Source organism: Lissotriton vulgaris, chromosome 9 (genome assembly GCF_964263255.1).
Source record: "Lissotriton vulgaris chromosome 9, aLisVul1.2, whole genome shotgun sequence".
Lineage (NCBI taxonomy): Eukaryota > Metazoa > Chordata > Amphibia > Caudata > Salamandridae > Lissotriton > Lissotriton vulgaris.
Genome location: NC_141697.1, coordinates 1,021,438,430 through 1,021,453,677, shown reverse-complemented (window position 1 = coordinate 1,021,453,677; position 15,248 = coordinate 1,021,438,430).

The window sequence follows — 15,248 nt, the reverse complement described above, 5'->3', positions numbered from 1 at the left end:
AATGAAAGAAGTAGCCGAGTGGATGAAGCACAGCCGTCTGAAACTGAACTCCGACAAAACAGAAGTCCTCATCTTAGGCACCTCCCCCTCCGCCTGGGATGACTCTTGGTGGCCAGAGGCCCTTGGAAAGGCACCCATCCCGACAGACCACGCACGGAACCTGGGCATCATCCTGGACTCCTCACTCTCGATGACCAGGCAAGTCAACGCCGTTTCTTCGTCTTGTTTCAACATTCTTCGCATGCTCAAAAAAACATTTCGATGGATCCCCACCGAAACTCGTAAAACGGTCACCCACGCACTGGTCACTAGCCGCCTGGACTACGGAAACACCCTCTACGCCGGTACCACCGCAAAACTCCAGAAAAAACTCCAACGCATCCAGAACGCCTCTGCCAGGCTCATACTAGACATCCCGCGTAAAGAACACATCTCTGGTCATCTAAAAACCCTCCACTGGCTCCCCGTAAATAAGAGGATTACTTTCCGCCTCATAACCCACGCACACAAAGCACTCTACGAACTTGGACCTGATTGCCTCAACACACGACTGTCCTTCTACACCCCCTCCCGTCAGCTACGTTCCTCCAAACAAGCTCTTGCCACTGTACCTCGCATCAACAAAACAACCATGGGAGGCAGATCCTTCTCCTACCTGGCAGCTAAAACTTGGAACTCCCTTCCCACTCACCTTCACCTTACTCAGAACCACCTAGCATTCAGAAAGCAACTTAAAACTTGGATATTCGACAAGTAATTCCCCACCCCTCCATAAGCGCCTTGAGACCCTCTGGGTATGTAGCGCGCTATATAAATCTCTTTGACTTGACTTGACTTGACTTGACTTGACTTGAAGTTATAGTTGCTTTAGGGCAGGAGTTATTTTTTTTGAGATAAGATCAACGATGGTTGATGTAGGCAGGTCCTAGGTAATCGAGGGCTTCTTTAGGGTGCATACCACTGCCAACTAGAGACCCAGTTACAGGGTGCTTCCTGTTTGCTCACCTATGCTATTTCGGCTGCCCTCAATCTATGTAAGATTTTTAATTGTTATTACGTGAAGTTGGAAACTGTCCTCTGTTTCCTGTTGATTTGTCGGCCATGTTGTAACTTCAGGAGTGAGTGGCTGATCCATGATTTGCAAACGTCCATACAAATTCTGTTAGTAGAACTTGGCTTGTCTTAAATTACATATATTCCCGGTGTTCACTATGCTGTGTACATTTCTAAGGCATGGAAAGGCTGAACAGTAGAGCTGAAAAGAATATAAACTTCGATTGGTAGAGTCCCAGTACCACCAACCCTTGTTGTAACAAGCATTGGAAATGCAATAGGTCTCGGATTTTTTTGAGTTAGAGGTAATGGCACTGTAAATGGCAATGTGTTTTATCCATGTGTTCACCCTGCACACTCATACACTGCAGTCACTCTGCAGTCACTCTGCACTCCCTAGCACTCTGCAGTCACTCTGAACTCCCTAGCACTCTGCAGTCACCCTGCAGTCACTCTGCTGTCACTCTGCACTCCCTAGCACCCCTAGCACCCTCCTAGCACTCCCTCGTTCTCTGCAGTCACTCTGCACTCCCTAGCACTCTGCAGTCGCTCTGCACTCCCTAGCACTCTGCAGTCACTCTGCACTCCCTAGCACTCCCTAGCACTCCCTAGCACTCTGCAGTCACTCTGCACTCCCTAGCACTTCCTAGCACTCTGCACTCCTAGCACTCCCTAGCACCCTGCAGTCACTCTGCACTCCCTAGCACTCTGCAGTCACTCTGCACTCCCTAGCACTCTGCAGTCACTCAGCACTCCCTAGCAGTCACTCTGCAGTCCCTAGCACTCCCTAGCACTCCCTAGCACTCTGCAGTCACTATGCACTCCCTAGCACTCCCTAGCACTTTGCAGTCACTCTGCACTCACTAGCACTCCCTAGCACTCTGTAGTGACTCTCCACTCCCTATCACTCCCTAGCACTCTGCACTCCCTAGCACTCCCTAGTCACTCTGCACTCCCTAGTCACTCTGCACTCCCTAGCACTCCCTAGCACTCTGCAGTCATTCTGCACTCCCTAGCACACTGCAGTCACTCAGCACTCCCTAGCAGTCACTCTGCAGTCCCTAGCACTTCCTAGCACTCCCTAGCACTCTGCAGTCACTCTGCACTCCCTAGCACTCCCTAGCACTTTGCAGTCACTCTGCACTCCCTAGCACTCCCTAGCACTCTGTAGTGACTCTCCACTCCCTAGCACTCCCTAGCACTCTGCACTCCCTAGCACTCCCTAGTCACTCTGCACTCTCTAGCACTCCCTAGTCACTCTGCACTCCCTAGTCACTCTGCACTCCCTAGCACTCCCTAGTCACTCTGCACTCCCTAGCACTCCCTAGTCACTCTGCACTCCCTAGTCAATCTGAATTAACTAGCACTCCCTAGCACTCCTTAGCACTCTGCAGTCACTCTGCACTCCCTAGCACTCTGCAGTCACTCAGCACTCCCTAGCAGTCACTCTGCAGTCCCTAGCACTTCCTAGCACTCCCTAGCACTCTGCAGTCACTCTGCACTCCCTAGCACTCCCTAGCACTTTGCAGTCACTCTGCACTCCCTACCACTCCCTAGCACTCTGTAGTGACTCTCCACTCCCTAGCACTCCCTAGCACTGTGCACTCCCTAGTCACTCTGCACTCCCTAGCACTCCCTAGTCACTCTGCACTCCCTAGTCACTCTGCACTCCCTAGCACTCCCTAGTCACTCTGCACTCCCTAGCACTCCCTAGTCACTCTGCACTCCCTAGCACTCTGCACTCCCTAGCACTCTGCACTCCCTAGTCACTCTGCACTCCCTAGAACTCCCTAGCACTCTGCAGTCACTCTGCACTCCCTAGTCACTCTGCACTCCCTAGCACTCCCTAGCACTCTGCACTCCCTAGCACTCACTAGTCACTCTGCACTCCCTAGCACTCTGCAGTCACCCTGCACTCCCTAGCACTCTGCAGTCACTCTGCACTCCCTAGCACTCCCTAGCCCTCTGCCGTCACTCTGCACTCCCTAGCACTCCCTAGCACTCCCTAGTCACTCTGCACTCCCTAGCACTCCCTAGCACTCTGCAGTCACTCGGCACTCCCTAGCACTACCTAGCACTCCCTAGCACTCTGCAGTCACTCTGCACTCCCTAGCACTCCCTAGCACTCTGCAGTCACTCCGCACTCCATAGCACTCCCTAGCACTCTGCAGTCACTCTGCAGTCACTCTGCACTCCCTAGCACTCCCTAGTCACTCTGCACTCCCTAGTCACTCTGCACTCCCTAGCACTCCCTAGCACTCGCTAGTCACTCTGCACTCACTACTCTGCACTCTGCACTCACTACTCTGCACTCTGCACTCACCACTCTGCACTCACCACTCTGCACTCTCTACTCTGCACTCTCTACTCTGCACTCTCTACTCTGCACTCTCTACTCTGCACTCTCTACTCTGCACTTTCTACTCTGCACTCACACTCTGCACTCTGCACTCTGCACTTTCTACTCTGCACTCACACTCTGCACTCTGCACTCACACTCTGCACTCACTACTCTGCACACTCACTTTGCACTCTGCACTCACTACTCTGCACTCACTAGTCTGCACACTCACTACTCTGCACTCACTAGTCTGCACACTCACTACTCTGCACTCACTACTCTGCACTCTGCACACTCACTCTGCACTCACTACTCTGCACACTCACTCTTACACACTCACTCTTACACACTCACTCTGCACTCTGCACACTCACTCTGCACACTCACTCTGCACTCACACTCTGCACTCACTACTTCACAATATGCACTCTGCCCACTCTGCACTCTGCGCACTCTGCACTCACACTATAATAATCCTTATGTCCTGTAACCAAGGGTTTGTGTGTTTAATACACCCCAGCACTGCCAGTTACCAGCGGTTTAGTGCTCCTTTGGACGCTGCACAACAACGTGAACACAGTGTGCTCCGAGGGCAGGTGCTTGTCCCGGCTGAGAAGGGAGGGGCATTGAAACTACAAAGAATTGTTGATCTTGTACAAATCCGGGCTGACGTTCTTTACAGAGCCTAAAACAAATCAAGAGCAGCTTTGCGTGTACCTGTGTTAGCCTTTTACATGTACTTTACTAATAACCGGCATGTTAATAAATAAATAAATAGATATGTGCGACGGCAATAAAGCAGCATTTAAAGCGATCACTTTCGCGATCGCTATTGTTAAAAAAATGCCCGGTGAAGGAGCACACAGCACAGAATGGGGAACGCGCGCCGGCATCTGCCTTCAATTACCACGGGCCCACAAGCTTTGCCAGGGAGCCAGCATGCGCGCACACACAGCTGAAAAAAACTTAACTGGAGAGTGCTGAATGCGCGCACAACATCTGGCTTCAATTACGGCGGCCCCTGACAGCTGGTAATTGATGAAATATAGCCTTCTGGTGCGCGTCTCCGAACGGAATATGCAGAAAGTGGAGAAACTCCACAGACTATGGCCTATTGCGTGCTGGCTTGTAAAAACACAGCCATGCGAGGGCCAATTGCCATGCAGCTGCCATATATAACGAACACAATTCATGCGCTTCTCTGGAATCTCTAGGTTACCTTGCCGAAGTCCCTCTCAAGAGGGCTCTGAAGCCACACCCACTTCGTGGGATGTAGGCTGAGCCCTAAAAAAGGGATGTTGCGAGTGGTTACACAGATGTTCAGATAATCTTCTGATTTTGTAACTTCAGTTGGCATTTATTAAAATTGTTAACATGCAATTGTAATAGTAACAGGAGGTTCATTTTCTTGAGATCCTTGTATTTAATTTTTCTTGTGATAACAGTAGTGTAGAAACTTTCCTGATGGTGTGAGACACCTGCCAGCCGCACTAAAGAGAGAGCATTGATAGCACATAATAAAGCAAGAGCTATTTCACATAACCTTACTGTCATGGTACTCAGTAAAAGATAATGCATTCCATTATGTATATTGGGTGGATGTGTGAAAATATAATTTGCGTTATACAGTAAACCCATTTCTACAAAGGTAGGTTGTTTGTGCTCAGTGTTCGTGTGGCAGGCATCCCACCCTTCTATCTGGTGTATCTTTCACCAGCCTGCTGTAAAGTAGCTACCTACAATAGGCGTCGATCATCTGACAGTACTTCCATTTACTTCACACCATCTGAGGAACCACTTGTACCAAGTATCTCACCTTAGAAGGAGCTTACTGGTGCTCCTTTGTGGCAGACGCAAATGGAATGCCTACCTAGCATTTGTCCTGGGTCACATCGACAGGCCACATTTGCAGCCCAGTCTGGCTGGATCAAAGAGATGTTGCCAATGTGCATGCTACAACTAGACCCTAGTGTTTAGTATGTCCTAGGCCTGTTGACTTGTACTGAGACAGGTAAGATGCACATGTGCGCAGCTGTAAAGACACTCTGCTGTGCTCATTCCCAAGATGGTAGCTCTGCACTCTGCCGTTGTGCATGATGCATGAGGGAGTAAAAAGTTCATCTGCCATTTCTGCAAATTGTAAGTTCAAATCTCTGCTTCAAATCTCAACTAAGCCTCTGTCACTCCAAGTTGGTAGGTTGAGTAATATTACATTTAATTATAGAGATGGTAGACATGTACTTTTAAGCAGAATATAAAAACAATCGAATATTTTTACTGAAAAACAGCTCATAGAAGCTAGAAATTCCCTGGCAAGTACGTAGTTTAGCTAATTTACAAACTGGCAAACGCTTATATTCAACTCGCAAATTACTAATTGCCAGTGCTAGGTTGGAGGTTTGACTTTCTCTACATTCTGTATGTCTGTGAAATTATAAGTGAACCCTCCAAAAATTGTGTTTCTAATTACTGATTAACTGTGCGTTTTGTTGTGTCATGCCTCTGTGGTCAGTTTTTTAGTTCTGAATAGGCCACTTAATTATTACAGAATTTTTTATATTATTAGATAGTACAAAATACATTGCTTGAAGAGTGTAGGCTGTTGCGGAGAAGCAACTTGATAGCCTAACTTGCTGCATTGTGCCTGATTTGGGTCGATAATACATACATTTTGCTCTTACTCTTGCCTGGTGAGCTACGAGCGACCCATAGCTATACATGCATATATGCTTTTATTCTTCAACTGTGATTCAGTGGCCTGATTTGTAAAGTTCTCTCTTCACTAGTGCTTTAGGGCTTCAAGCAAGCATTCTTCAAACATTCTTTCTACAGAGTTCTGGTCAGTCACTGTATCAATTTCCATTGACTAGTTGCTGGCTGTTCATTTTGACAGTTAGATGGTTCCTCAGAGTGTGGGCTGTGACAAGGTCAGGCAATTTTGAGTACTCTCTTTACAATGGTCTGAGGTGCATTTAATGAATATGACCTTATGGGCTTAACAAAATTTATAAACTTCATTTTATAAAATGCATTTTTAAACTTCATTAGGAGACACGTCTTACTGTGACACGCCTTGATCTTTTCTTAGCTATATGTTTCTTCTCCAATTTTTTTCATCAGGGAAAACATTGATTTTTAATTTAGGAGTAGGGGAACCCCCAGCATAAGGTTTTCTCCCTTGTGCTTCAAGTGGCCTTGTTTACTAAGGCTACATCAGCTCCTCTCAGAAGACATATTGAAAAAAGGTTCAAGAGAAGGCAGAGTTTAACAGGCAAAGCAGGAGAGGGCATCCAAGGAGGACGCAAAACACATAAGATGATGGACGGAATGTTGCACAATGGCAAAACATTCACCCCCAGTCACAGATCTGGGTTTAATCCATCATTATTTTGCTCACCAAGCCACCCCAGTTCAGACATGGCCACATGCAAATCAGTCTTGACCCTGTGCCTCATGGGAACAGTCCAGACCGAACTGCCAAGCCATGTCTTCCCTGGATCGAAATCAAGCATCCCAGGACCGGTTTCTGGCCATCAGTCATCCTCAGCCAGGATAGCTTGACTCCAGTGGCAAAGTGAGCATGGGACCCACGTCTGGGCATACCCTTCCCACATAGGATGAACAGCAACACACACAAGATGATGGACGGAATGTTGCCCAATGGCAAAACATTCACCCCCAGTCACAGATCTAGGTTTAATCCATCGTTATTTTGCTCACCAAGCCACCCCAGTTCAGACATGGCCACATGCAAATCAGTCTTGACCCTGTGCCTCATGGGAACAGTCCAGACTGAACTGCCAAGCAATGTCTGCCCTGGATCGAAATCAAGCATCCCAGGACCAGTTTCGCAGCCAGGATAGCTTGACTCCAGTGCCGTAGTGAGCACAGGACCCATGTCTGGGCATCATCAACAGGGAACTGCTTAATGGAGTCATAGTGAATATTTTTACTTTTTGGGAAGTCAAATATCTTCAGCGGGACAAACCTGCAGACTGTAGTCAACATGCGCTCCACGAAGCCGGATTCCTTTGCCGAGAGGTCCCGATTAACAGGATTTGCTGTTGCAGGGAAGACTGTAGCAGGAGCTACCGTGGAGTAAGGCCGTCGGCGATGCACCATGGACGGATCAGCTGACTGGTATGTCCATGTCTTCTATTGGTTCTCCCTCAAAAAATTGGGAGTAAAAAAATGGGAGTAAAATGGCAGAATGATCTATCCTTTTTGGCCCAAATTCAGCAGGTGACAGCTGCCTGTTTCGGCAGTTTGAGAAACCTGCGAAAATTCATAGACCTACTGCCCGAGAACTGTCGTCGGGTAGTAGTCCATTCCACAGTTACTTCTCGCCTTGACTACGCGAACGGCCTCTATTTGGGTCTTCTTGCTTACCTGGTTACAAAACTTCAAATGGTTCAAAATGCAGCTGCAAGATTAATCAGACGAGTCCCTTTTTGGCAGATTATCTCTCCGCAGATCAAAGAACTACATTGGTTACCGGTAGCCAACAGAATTAAATTTAAGGCCTTAGCTCTAGCTTTTCAGGCGATACGTAGATCATGCCCCAGTTACCTGAAGCGGAGATTAGGTGAGTATAAGCATACTCGGTCACTGAGGTCTAACTCCCAGAATCTGCTTTGCACACCATGAGTTAAGAAAGCGCGGCTAGGTGGCAGATCCTTCATGTACCGGGCATCCATGATATGGAATTCACCGCCCAATGCCCTGCGCCAGATTGGCGGTGAAACGCAATTCAGGAAAGCAGCAAAAACATGGCTTTTTAACCTAAGTTAATCTCCGGGAACATGGGCCTTCTTCAGGACTTTCGTGCGTCACCTGTTGCTATAGCCCCGGGACACGTCCTTGGAGGTAGCTGTTTGCGCTCTATAAATGGCTGATTTATTATTATTATTATTATTATTCTCAGGGCACTTTTAGTGGAAAACCTTCTAAGTCCCAAATTTTAGGGTTAGGCAGAAGAGCAACTCTAACTCCACTTCCAAGGGTCCAGGACCTAGGGGGCCCCACTTGGGGAGTTAAAACTCCCTTCAGCAGAGGCCAGGTGCAGGTTTCAAGGTCTCTGGACCGTATGTCCCTGTAGCTCTCACAGGAGACTAGCCTTGGAGTCACTCTGGGAATCTTATGTTTAAGGAGATGGTCCTTTTCATTTATGCAGGCCTCAGAAGAATGAAATCAGGCTTCAAGCAGCAGGATGGTACTATGGTAGAAGCAGAATAGTCCTCTGAGGAACAATGCCGGCCTCAATCTGAAGGGAACTTATCTGGATTACAAGGCAGTCCTTCTGAAGTCTCCCACAGATCCAGGAGTTTATTGAAGAGTGGCTCAGAATGCACAATATTTATACCAGTCTTTAGAGTGGAGGTGACATCCTGGCTTGCCCCACATCTGGCTCTGAAGACTTCTTCCCTTTTCCTTACCAATGCTTTAAAAAGTCTGGAATGGCAAAAGACTGGTGTCAGGTTTGTGTGCGCGCACGCACCGGAGGCAGCAGTCCTTTAACATTTGAGTTGGAGCAGGAAACTGCTCTATCCCACCTATCCTGGTAGGATAGGATGGCCCATCTTGCCAACATCTAGTCCCCCTTTGTCTCACTCTCTGGGAGGAACACACACAGTCCAACTGCAAAGCTATTCACAGTCATGTAATTCAGGACACAGGCAGCAGACACTGAATGACAAAAAAAGGAAACTTTCTAAAAGTGACCTTTTCAGAATTGTGGCTTAAAATTAGACTTCACTATTAATGGGGATTTAAAATTCCACTTCATTTAAGTCCACTCTTGCCCTTCCTATCTGCTTACAATCAAAAGTGGTACAAAAGGGGGTGGTGATGGACGGAGCATCTGAACCAATCAAACACTCACACCCAGTCAACAGATCTGGTTTTAATCCATTACCGTTCTTTAGCCCACTCTGCCACCCCAGTTCAGACATAGCCATATGCAAATTAGTCTGACCCTGTGCCTCATGGGAACAGTCCAGCCCGAACTGCCAAGCCCTGCCTTCCCTGGACCGGAAAAAAGCTTCCAAGGACCGGTTTCTGGCATTCCAGCCGTCTTCAGCCCGGCTTGCTTGAATCCAGTGGCAAAGTGAGCAAGGGACTCACGTCTGAGCATACCCTGCCAACTTATGGCGAACAAAGTGGTATAAAAGGGGGTGGTGATGGCCACTGGATTCAAGATAGCCTGGCTGATGAGGATTATGAATCCGAAACCGGTCCCAGGATGCTTGTTTCTGGTCCGGGGGAGACATGGCTTGGCAGTTCGGGCTGGACTGTTCCCATGAGGCACAGGGTCAGACTGATTTGCATATGGCCATGTCATACTGGGGTGGCTGAGTGAGCTAAAGAATGGTGATGGATTAAACCCACATCAGTTGACTGGGGGTGAGTGTTTGATTGGCTCAAACGCTCCGTCCATCATCCCCTTTTGTATCGCTTTGTTCGCCCTAAGTTGGCAGGGTATGCTCAGACGTGAGTCCCTTGCTCACTTGGCCACTGGATTCAAGATAGCCTGGCTGATGAGGATTATGAATCCGAAACCGGTTCCAGGATGCTTGTTTCCGGTCCAGGGAAGACATGGCTTGGCAGTTCGGGCTGGACTGTTCCCATGAGGCACAGGGTCAGACTGATTTGCATATGGCCATGTCTGAACTGGGGTGGCTGAGTGAGCTAAAGAATGGTGATGGATTAAACCCAGATCAGTTGACTGGGGGTGAGTGTTTGATTGGCTCAAACGCTCCGTCCATCATCCCCTTTTGTATCGCTTTGTTCGCCCTAAGTTGGCAGGGTATGCTCAGATGTGAGTCCCTTGCTCACTTGGCCACTGGATTCAAGATAGCCTGGCTGATGAGGATTATGAATCCGAAACCGGTCCCAGGATGCTTGTTTCCGGTCCAGGGGAAGACTTGGCTTGGCAGTTCGGGCTGGACTGTTCCTATGAGGCACAGGGTCAGACTGATTTGCATATGGCCATGTCTGAACTGGGGTGGCTGAGTGAGCTAAAGAATGGTGATGGATTAAACCCAGATCAGTTGACTGGGGGTGAGTGTTTGATTGACTCAAACGCTCCGTCCTTCATCCCCTTTTGTATCGCTTTGTTTGCCCTAAGTTGGCAGGGTATGCTCAGACGTGAGTCCCTTGCTCACTTGGCCACTGGATTCAAGATAGCCTGGCTGATGAGGATTATGAATCCGAAACCGGTCCCAGGATGCTTGTTTCCGGTCCAGGGAAGACATGGCTTGGCAGTTCGGGCTGGACTGTTCCCATGAGGCACAGGGTCAGACTGATTTGCATATGGCCATGTCTGATCTGGGGTGGCTGAGTGAGCTAAAGAATAGTGATGGATTAAACCCAGATCAGTTGACTGGGGGTGAGTGTTTGATTGGCTCAAACGCTCCGTCCTTCATCCCCTTTTGTATCGCTTTGTTCGCTCTAAGTTGGCAGGGTATGCTCAGACGTGCGTCCCTTGCTCACTTGGCCACTGGATTCAAGATAGCCTGGCTGATGAGGATTATGAATCCGAAACCGGTCCCAGGATGCTTGTTTCCGGTCCAGGGAAGACATGGCTTGGCAGTTCGGGCTGGACTGTTCCCATGAGGTACAGGGTCAGACTGATTTGCATATGGCCATGTCTGAACTGGGGGGGCTGAGTGAGCTAAAAATTGGTGATGGATTAAACACAGATCAGTTGACTGGGGTGAGTGTTTGATTGGCTCAAACGCTCCGTCCATCATCTCCTTTTGTATCGCGTCCAATCAAAAGTGAGCATTTATTAAATGTAATAACGTAACCTAATGTTATCAATGAGAGAGATAGGACTTACGGTAGTGAAAAACTAATGTAAGACTTTTTTACTACTAGGATATGTATAGCTTAAATACATATGTCATGCTTTTTTAAATGCAATGCACCCTGCCTTATGGGCTATTTAGGGCCTACCTTAGGGGTGATTTGTATGTATTAAAATGGAATGTTTAGGACTGGCAAAAGGTTTATTTTGCCGGTCAAATTGATAGTTTACAACTGCAATACAGGCTGCAATGGCAGGCCTAAGACAAGTTTTAAATTGTTAGTTAAGTGGATGGCAAAATGTGTGTTGCAGGCCCACTAGGAGCATTTAATTGACAGGCCCTGGGCACATGTAGTGCCATTAACTAAGTACCTATAAGTGAATTAAATATGACTATAAGTTGTAAACCAATGTTACCATGTTTTAGGGAGAGAACACCAGCCCTTTAGCACTGGTTAGCAGTTGTACAGATTCCCAGTCCCTACAAAAACGAAATTCAGAAAACAGGAGTGGTGAATGCAAAAAGTTTGGGGGAAGACCACACCAACAATGGCAGGTCTAACACAAATAAAGCGAAAATTAAAGGAAACATTTTAATGTAAAAGTCCAAAATTACACATTAAACTTGGCTGGATGGAGTTTATGGGTAGTGAGGTTGTTTTTTGGTTCAGGGATGGGTGATGTTTAGAGGTGACAAGGGGTTTTTAGGAGCAGGGATGGGTGGCGATCAGGCATAAAAAGGTGTTTTTAGGTTTCAAGAGTGGGTTACGTTTAAGGGTTTTTTAGGACTCAGGAATGGGTGGCATTTAGGGGTGTAGAGGGGGTTTGAGGGTTCATTGAAGAATGCTTTTATATCTGGTGAGTTTTTTAGGGTTCAGAGAAAGATAGAGGTTAGGGATGGTGAAGCATTTTTAGGGTTTAGGAATAGTTTGAGTCTAGGGTGGTGAGGGGATTTAAGGGTTCAGGGATAGGTGGAGTTTAGATGTAGAAATGATTTGTAGGGTGCAGGAATGGGTGGAGTTCAGGGGTGGTGAGAGGTCTTGGGGTCATGGATTGGTGCAGTTTAACGGTGGTGAGCAGTTTAAAGGGGTGAGGGAAGGGTGGGGTGTAGGCGTAGAAAAGGGTTCAAGAATGGGTGATGGTTAAGAGTAGTGAGAGGTTCAGTGTTCAGAGATGGTTGGAATTTAGAGAGAAATGTTCTCTCTTAAATATGCTAACATTGGTTCATACCCAAATGCCATATTTAATTTACTTATAATTCTCTAGTAAAGTGCACTTCATGTACCCATTGCATAGAAATTAAATACAACTAGTGGGCCTGCAGCACTGACTGTGCCACCCAAATAAGTAGCCCCGTACCCATGTCTCAGACCACTTTTACAGGGTTTGTGTGTGCAGTTTACTGCCACTTCGACTTGACATTTTAAAGTAACTGCCTAGCCTTGAACTCCCCTTTTATTACACATATATCACCCCAAGGGAAGGCCCTTGGTAATCCAAAGGGCTGAGTGGTATTTAAGTTAAAAGTAGGACATGTACTTTAATGTTTTACTTGACCTTGTAGAGACAAACAGCTAAATTACTTTTTTACTGCTGTGAGGTCTACTCCTCTCATACGCTAGCATTGGGAATTCCTTAAAATACCTTTAAGCTGTAATTCCTGGTCAGAAACTAGTAGCTTTTTCATGCTACATATCTTTGGAATGGTAATGATAAATCCTGATTGCCGGTAAAGTCTGATTTTATTATTATTATTCTTAGTGAATATTTATAGAGCACCTAGCTACCCTTCGGCATCACCGCACTATCAGCGACAATCAGGGCAAAAGAGAGAGGTCTTAACTATGGCATGCTCTGAAGAGCCATGTCTTTAACTGTCTCCAAAAGGAAAGATGGTGCATGGTTGACCGCAGCTGGATAGGGAGAGTGTTCCATATCTTGGCCACGTTGAGGGAGAACATGCGACCGCCTGAGCGTGCGCTCTTTGTTATTGGTGCTACCAAAGGGGATGATGGACGGAGCGCTGGAGCAAATCAAACACTCATCCCCAGTCAACTGATCTGGGTTTAATCCATCATCATTCTTTAGCTCACTCCACCACCCCAGTTCAGACATGGCCATAAGCAAATCAGTCTGACCCTGTGCCTCATGGGAACAGTCCAGCCCAAACTGCCAAGCCATGTCTTCCCTGGACTGGAAACAAGCATCCTGGGACCAGTTTCTGGCTAATCAGCTGTCATCAGCCAGGCTATCTTGAATCCAGTGGCAACGTGAGCAAGGGACCCACGTCTGGGCATACCCTGCCAACTTAGGGCGAACAAAGCGATACGAAAGGGGATGATGGATGGAGCGCTGGATCAAATCAAACACTCACCCCAGTCAACTGATCTGGGTTTAATCCATCATCATTCTTTAGCTGACTCAACCTCCTCAGTTCAGACATGGCCATATGCAAATCAGTCTGACCCTGTACCTCATGGGAACAGTCCAGCCCGAACTGCCAAGCCATGTCTTCCCTGGACCGGAAACAAGCATCCTGGGACCGGTTTCTAGCTAATCAGCTGCCATCAGCCAGGCTTGCTTGAATCCAGTGGAAACGTGAGCAAGGGACCCACGTCTGGGCATACCCTGCCAATTTAGGGCGAACAAAGCGATACCAAAGGGGATGATGGACGGAGTGCTGGAGCAAATCAAACACTCACCCCAGTCAACTGATCTGGGTTTAATCCATCATCATTCTTTAGCTCACTCCACCTCCTCAGTTCAGACATGGCCATATGCAAATCAGTCTCACCCTGTGCCTCATGGGAACAATCCAGCCCGAACTGCCAAGCCATATCTTCCCTGGCCCGGAAACAAGCATCCTTGGACTGGTATCTGGCTAACCAGCCGTCATCAGCCAGGCTGATATCACTGCCAGAAATTGATTAGTTGACCGAAGACATCTTGTTGGGTGGTAAAAGGCTATAAGGGAGTGATTTATCTTGGGACCTGTCCTCATAGTGTTTTATGGGCTATGCATAAGGCTTTGAACTTGATCCGTTCACTTATTGGCAGCCAGTGGAGTTTTTTAAGACCGGCTCGGCTGATTGCCGGCAGGGAATGTTATAAAGCAGCCTAGCCACGCAATTCTGAACCACTTGTAATTTCCTTATGGTGGCCTTTGTGGTACCTAAGTAAAGGGAGTTCCCATAGTCTAATTGTGATAGGACCAGTGCCTGAACTATCACTCTTCGTGCCAGAACCGGGAGCAGTGGAAGAACTTTCCCTAGCATTCTAATAATGCCAAAACATGATGCGGCCAGCTTACTTGCTTGATTATTAAAATTAAGAGATTTATCCAGCCAGACTCCCAAACTTTTAATCTGGTCTTTTGGGGCAGGGGGTGGGCCCAAACGTTTAGGCCAACTTAGCCCACTGATTCCCAAGACACCCTGGTGTGGTTGTCTAAAATCATTACCTCAGTCTTGTCTCCGTTAAGCTTGAGACAATACTGGTCCATCCACACGGCCACCGCTTCCATGCAGGATTCAAGATTGATTGCCGTGTTCCATGAATGCTTTAGCGCTACCTCCAGTTGTGTATCGTCCGCGTATGTAATGATTTGAACCCCGTAGGGTAACACTAACTCAGCCGGGGTAAACATTAAAAAGGGTGGGACTCAATGATGAGCCCTGGGGGACTCCACACAAGAGAGGCATATATTTAGAGGAGGAATTTCCCTCGAACACCTGGAATACTCAGTCCTTCAGGAAAGACTTAATCCACGACAGAGCCTTGCCCGAGACTCATACCATTCTGAGCCTGTCAAATAAGATGTTATAGTTGACCGTGTTGAATGCAGAGCTCAGGTCAAGTAGGATAACTGCCTCCGTCCCTCCTTGATTGAGGATTTTCCTTGATTCTTCTACTGCAGCTAACAAGGCTGTCTACGTTCCATGATTAGGGCAGAAGCCTGTCTGGGTAGCATGCAGCAGGGAATGTTTCTCTAGATGTTCTGAGAGGATTTTCTTCACATATTTTTCAAGTATTTTACTTGTCCCAGGA